Consider the following 6,000-nt stretch of genomic DNA (forward strand, 5'->3'; position numbering starts at 1 on the left):
ACAAATTGACCTGTTTCAGGAGGATCTTGCATTCAGCAAAAAGTTTCCTCATTTATAGTCTTGGCACACTGTAAACCACTGTAATTGAATATGGTGTGAAAAGCCACTGAATTAAACAAAGATGGCATAATAAACTCAACTTTTCGCATTGAAGTTGTATATGCTAGTTTAAACCTTTACAGCTAGTTTCACAGACACTGATTAACTACTTTTAGATAAAATAATCCAAAATTAGTGATCAGAGTCTGAAACCAGATGTTTTTAGGTTACATTTAACAGCCTCAGCCAATGAGGATCCATCATTTACAGACCCTTAAATGAGAACCAGTAAGCCTCTCAGACACAGAGAAATCAATGGAGTCTTAATAAGTAGGCCCGGCCCAAATAGAATAACTCATTTTAGTCAGAATATGAAGCCCATCCTCATGCAAGCAAAACTGGACGTTCTGATATGGATCATAAATGGAAAGCATGCATACTGGCTATTCAAGTATCTTATCCAAAGACTGTGAATACAACGTCTGTGTAAGGGATAGTGGGCAAAACCATATACAGGGTACAGTAACACTGCGTATGCATCTCACTACCAAGTCTAAGGAGTTTTGCTTCAGTAGACTCTTCTGATTTCCTTTCCTTTCATGCCTTGTGCCTAGTTCAGCAACTCCTGTTTACGGGCGGAATTGCAGAAAAAGTTTCCATGGCAACAGTGTGACCTCGACCGGCATGGCCTTGTATTCCTCATTGTCAATGCTGTAGAAACCAGCACCATCCTGAGGGTGACAGGAAGTGCAGGGTCAGTGACAGAAAAACTGCTAATCTCACAGGCTAATATATTCTTTATAGTCTGGGGCTTCAGTATACTTGACTAAAAACTGGCTGAGAATGTGCCAACTTAAAAGTAACTTAGTAACAAAATAGTTCTATACATTTTTCCACTACATACATCCATTCATTATATAGGTCTCAAATGTGCAGTTCTAAAAGAAACATATCTTTTCATTTTAAAACACGACATCTGGTACTACATTACATTATAGAAATAACTGTTTACAAGCCAAGCTTTTAGACCGTCTTGCACTTCATGGGTTATTTCACCTGGAGGGTGAAACTGTCCCCACCTCTTCACTGGCTTCTTTCCTGTCAATAACCAATCCGTTGCTTTCCCTACTGACTAACAAGCCTTCAGCCTGTAGCATGCTTTGACTCAGAAGACACTTCTGAGGTAAAATGATGCAGGAAGTGCTGGCGCAAACAGATCCACATAACATACTTCCTAGGTCATTTCAACCCAGCAGTGTCTTTTCGGTCAAAACATCTTACTGGCTGCAAAGCATGTCAGTCATCTGGGGAAGCAGCTGGTTGGTTACTGACAGGAAATAATGTATGCTTGATCTCCTTTTACCTTAACTAGTGTCACCTCTATGCCTGCCAAGTGTAATATGGGACCTGCATTTTTCTCAGAAAAACTGCTTGCTTTCCTGGGAAGAGAGGGAGACAGAAATTCTTGTAAAAACCTGTCTTTCAATGTATTTGTCCTTTCTGACTCTGAAACACAGCCTGACTTGAATGCACAGTAGCAGGGGCAGAGACATATAAGGCTGTAAGCAGAGAAGCTGGGTCTGGATCATGTCTAGCACAAACCCTGTCGGACAAGCACCAAATGATTAAGACATGTAGGAAGCCCCTTAGGCCCTTATTGGAGAATTCTGCCAGGAGAGACACTAAAGAAAATAACAGTACTGTATTGGTAATAAGTTTAGAACTTATTCTACATAAAAGAGAAATATACAACTGAATAACTGGTTAGTACACTGGGGGTTTCATTTAGAAGTTGATATGAAACTAATTCACTTTTTTTTTGTTTACTTGGGTATATCTGCTCGTTATTGCATCAAGTGGCAGAAACTGAGAATTAATAGGTTTCAAGATGTTTCATTGAAGAAACAAATACATTACTCTAGGAGGGGAGTGATTTATTGTGGCGCGTTGTAAGCTCCTCAAAAATAGACACGGAAAACGAGGAACCCTCGTGACGGTCGGCTTACCTACTGCAGGCTGCGGGGTTGAGGATGATGCTGGTTTTTTTAAGCTGCACATTCGCTGGGATCAGCTGCTGGCCAAATTTCTAAACAGAAGAAAACCCAAACAAATTAAGAAAAATTAAAGATAATTGCCTATAATTTAGAACAAAAACGGTGTATAATGTGTATAAAAAAAGTCTACTCTGTAAAGAAATAAATAAAACATCAACTATTTGTATAATACATCAGGGTATTACACAAATAATATACAAGAGGAGTGGGATATATAATTGAATGGTCTCTAATAACTCAAAATGTAATGTCTTTATAGCCAATAAACTTAAAGTAAATGTAAATATCTGATTTATTAAAACTATTCTCCTTAACTTTTCATCTATTTAAAAATTTTAAAAAAACCAAATAAATCTCTCACCAAAGCTTCCTGTCATGCTGCCCTCCGCAATAAATGGTCACTGAAAATATAACCAAAGACACCTGTCAGTCAGCTGTCAATAGAACAGCTACCTTCACTGTCACATCAAATTGGAGGCTGAAGCTGTCTTTCATGAACTAAAATAAATTATTTTAAAGAAACGTCTTCATTTTAAGTTCATGAAAGCTAGGCGAATGGGTGTTAAAAAGGAGACACAGTGCCAACACAAACTATTTGCAGCGAGTGGAGATTCTTTTGCCCATCTTTGCTTACTCGGACCCCTTAATAATATGAATATATAAGTATATTATAAGCAGCCACTAAGTAAATAACGTAGCTAATAGGAAAGATACTGCAGTACACTTTTTTTCAGAAATTACCAAGTACTTATGTTCAAAACGTAATAAAATTATGATTGTAATTATTGACCAATGCAAAATGCCTATTCACAAGTGTTTATCATAGAGCCAATGCCCCCCGTAGGATACTACACAGACCCCGAACACAGACTTCTTCCAGTGATTCCTCGGGGTCTGAATGATTTTCAGCATTTTTGCCATTCTTAGAGAATATACACTGATTTATGATATATAAATATACGATATTACACAGGGCTCACTGGCTGACCTGCGACTTTGTTCTCTATCTAACTATCTTCATTCCATGGTCAGCGTGTGTACGTAAAGCAGTCAAGAAGGAAACATGACAGACTTCGGTTCCCAAACAGATCATCTTGAAATATGAGTTCGTCCTGTATTTTTTTTTATATACTTGTGTAAACATTTTGTCTGTTTTTTCTACTTAAAAGGACAATGAACTGCCTTTTACGTGGTTTGTTTCTTGATGTTGAAGGTTGCGTTGTCTTTTATTAAATCGTATCAAAAATGCTTTTTTTGGGCCAAATGAATTGACAACACTGCAACACCCCCCCCTCGTGACTACATTTCCCAACAGGCAGTGAGAATGTCCCTTTCCAAGCCTCAGTATCACAGGACCTCGCCTAAAGAAAAAAACATAGAGCAGTACATTTTGTCTGACCTCATGTAATTACAGCACTTATGTCTGCATAGAATGAAGTACCATCTTGTAATTTATATAGCCTGTTAACGTAAAGCGAATTGTCAGTGAGGTAGTTATTTTTAAAAAAGCGAATTATTTATTTTCTATCTAGGCACGCATTGGGCAACCGCGGTTTTCCGCCGTGTCAGATTGTGAGGTTTAAGTCAAACATGGAGGTATGACACAGGCCCGGTTTTTGGGATGGAACCGCATAACAGTCTCGCGTTTTGATTGGTCCATGTCTGTCACATGAATATGTCGTCACACGAGTGGAAAAGCGTGCAGGCATTTTTAACATTGTGATCAGATAGAGAGAGTGATCTGCTTTCCACAACCTTACCATTAAAATATAATGTGGTATTACACTGTACTGATATTACAAACTATGATGAATTACTTTATATAAATTATCATGTTATGCACGAATGTAAGAATTGGCTTTCTGTTGTGGTGTACTTTTTTCTTTCAAGTAGCATATATCTATAATCGTTTTTGCGATATATTTTAATATAAAACATATACGCTATTGCAGTTTTGTTACAGGATACATTAGTTTATCTCTAATGTAATCACAGTTTTACATATAGACTGCCCCTGTTTTCATTTACGTCCCAAATTTTGGGCCGCTTTGCTTTTCAGATAATGTCCCAAATTCTGGGCCGCTTTGGTTTTTAGATAACGTCCCAAATTCTGGGCCGCCTTGGTTTTTAGATAACGTCCCAAATTCTGGGCCGCTTTGGTTTTTAGATAACGTCCCAAATTCTGGGCCGCTTTGGTTTTTAGATAACGTCCCAAATTCTGGGCAGCCTTGGTTTTTAGATAACGTCCCAAATTCTGGGCCGCTTTGCATTTCCGAATTCAGCCCAGTTTAGGGGAATCAGCTGACAGCTGTTAAGTCATGCATGCACAGTTTACCATAAACTGGATCGTGAATTCATTTGAGAGTAACCCTTAGTACATTAATCAAAGTTCATGTATTTTTTACTCTCCCCAGAAATCTTTTTTTTTTTTTTTAATGAAAAAAACAAAAATGTAAATGTTAAAAAACGCATTTCTTATTATATGAAGAAACTACAATGCACTGAAATAGATACATGAAAATTAATTTAAGCAGTCGTTTTCCTTTATTAAAGGCTAATATTAAAACACATTTTTGGGAAGGAACGTGGTATTCCGAAAAAAGGACATCTCGTTTTCTTATGTAACGTCCATCAATATATTGTAGTGTTTCAGGTTCTTTTTGGACAGAAATGAGACTGCAACTGTGAGTAGATGACGGCCGTTTATTTTGACAATAATTAAATAATCACAAAATAAAATCATAAAGTGAGGGAAAGGAGACTGGGAGTCGAAAGTGAAAATAAATGACTGTAGTAATTTTTCTTTTACCCTACGCTTCCCAGTCTTTTCCCCGCCCCTCTTGTGCGCAAAACCTGAACTCCAATTCCCCCCCACACACGTGTACCACCATGCAACCCTGGCACGCACACACCACCATGCAACCCCTGCACGCATACACCCACCATGCAACCCCTGCAGGCATACACCCACCATGCAACCCCTGCACGCACACACCACCATGCAACCCCTGCACGCACACACCACCATGCAACCCCTGCACGCACACACCACCATGCAACCCCTGCACGCATACACCCACCATGCAACCCCTGCAGGCATACACCCACCATGCAACCCCTGCACGCACACACCACCATGCAACCCCTGCACGCACACACCACCATGCAACCCTGGCACGCACACACCACCATGCAACCCCTGCACGCACACACCACCATGCAACCCCTGCACGCACACACCACCATGCAACCCCTGCACGCATACACCCACCGTAGCAATTCTTTGCAAAATATATTTTCGGGTATTCAGCCCCATTCATGTCTATGGCAGTGTTATAAAACACATTTTCAGGCATATCTCTCGAAACCGAGCACGTAGAACCACCATTCAAAGTGATATAGACTCGGGGGAGCACCCCAAACCACCCCCTAAAAAGGTGTGGTGGTTCACCCAAAAACTCATGTAATGATGAAAAAATTCACTTTGCCAAGCTGTCCTGGCATTTGAACCATGAAAATGGTGACTCCTTGTGCGGGGCCCCATGGGGCCACAACGCAAAAAAAAAATCAAGTTCCTAACCCCCACAGAACCCGAGATACGCTCTGTCAAAAATGTCCAAAAACTACCCTTTTTGGGGTCATATCTCCATGACCCCGGGGCCTAGAAATCGGGTTGAACTTCCTAGGGTCATGTCTGGGGGTCCTCTTCCACAGGGAGCAACCCGTTTTCAAATGCTACATTTTCAACAAATTTTCACATTTTCAGCATGATGGCATGTCAAGGTTGTATTTCCAATAGCTTTTGAGCTCCAGGTTGGCAAAAAAAGTCTAAACTGGTGTCCTTTCTAGCTGGGGACACGTCGCTTGGAGGGATCGACAGGGGCCCCGAGGTGGACCTCCATACCGA

This window comes from Acipenser ruthenus, unplaced genomic scaffold, assembly GCF_902713425.1.
Source record: "Acipenser ruthenus unplaced genomic scaffold, fAciRut3.2 maternal haplotype, whole genome shotgun sequence".
NCBI lineage: Eukaryota > Metazoa > Chordata > Actinopteri > Acipenseriformes > Acipenseridae > Acipenser > Acipenser ruthenus.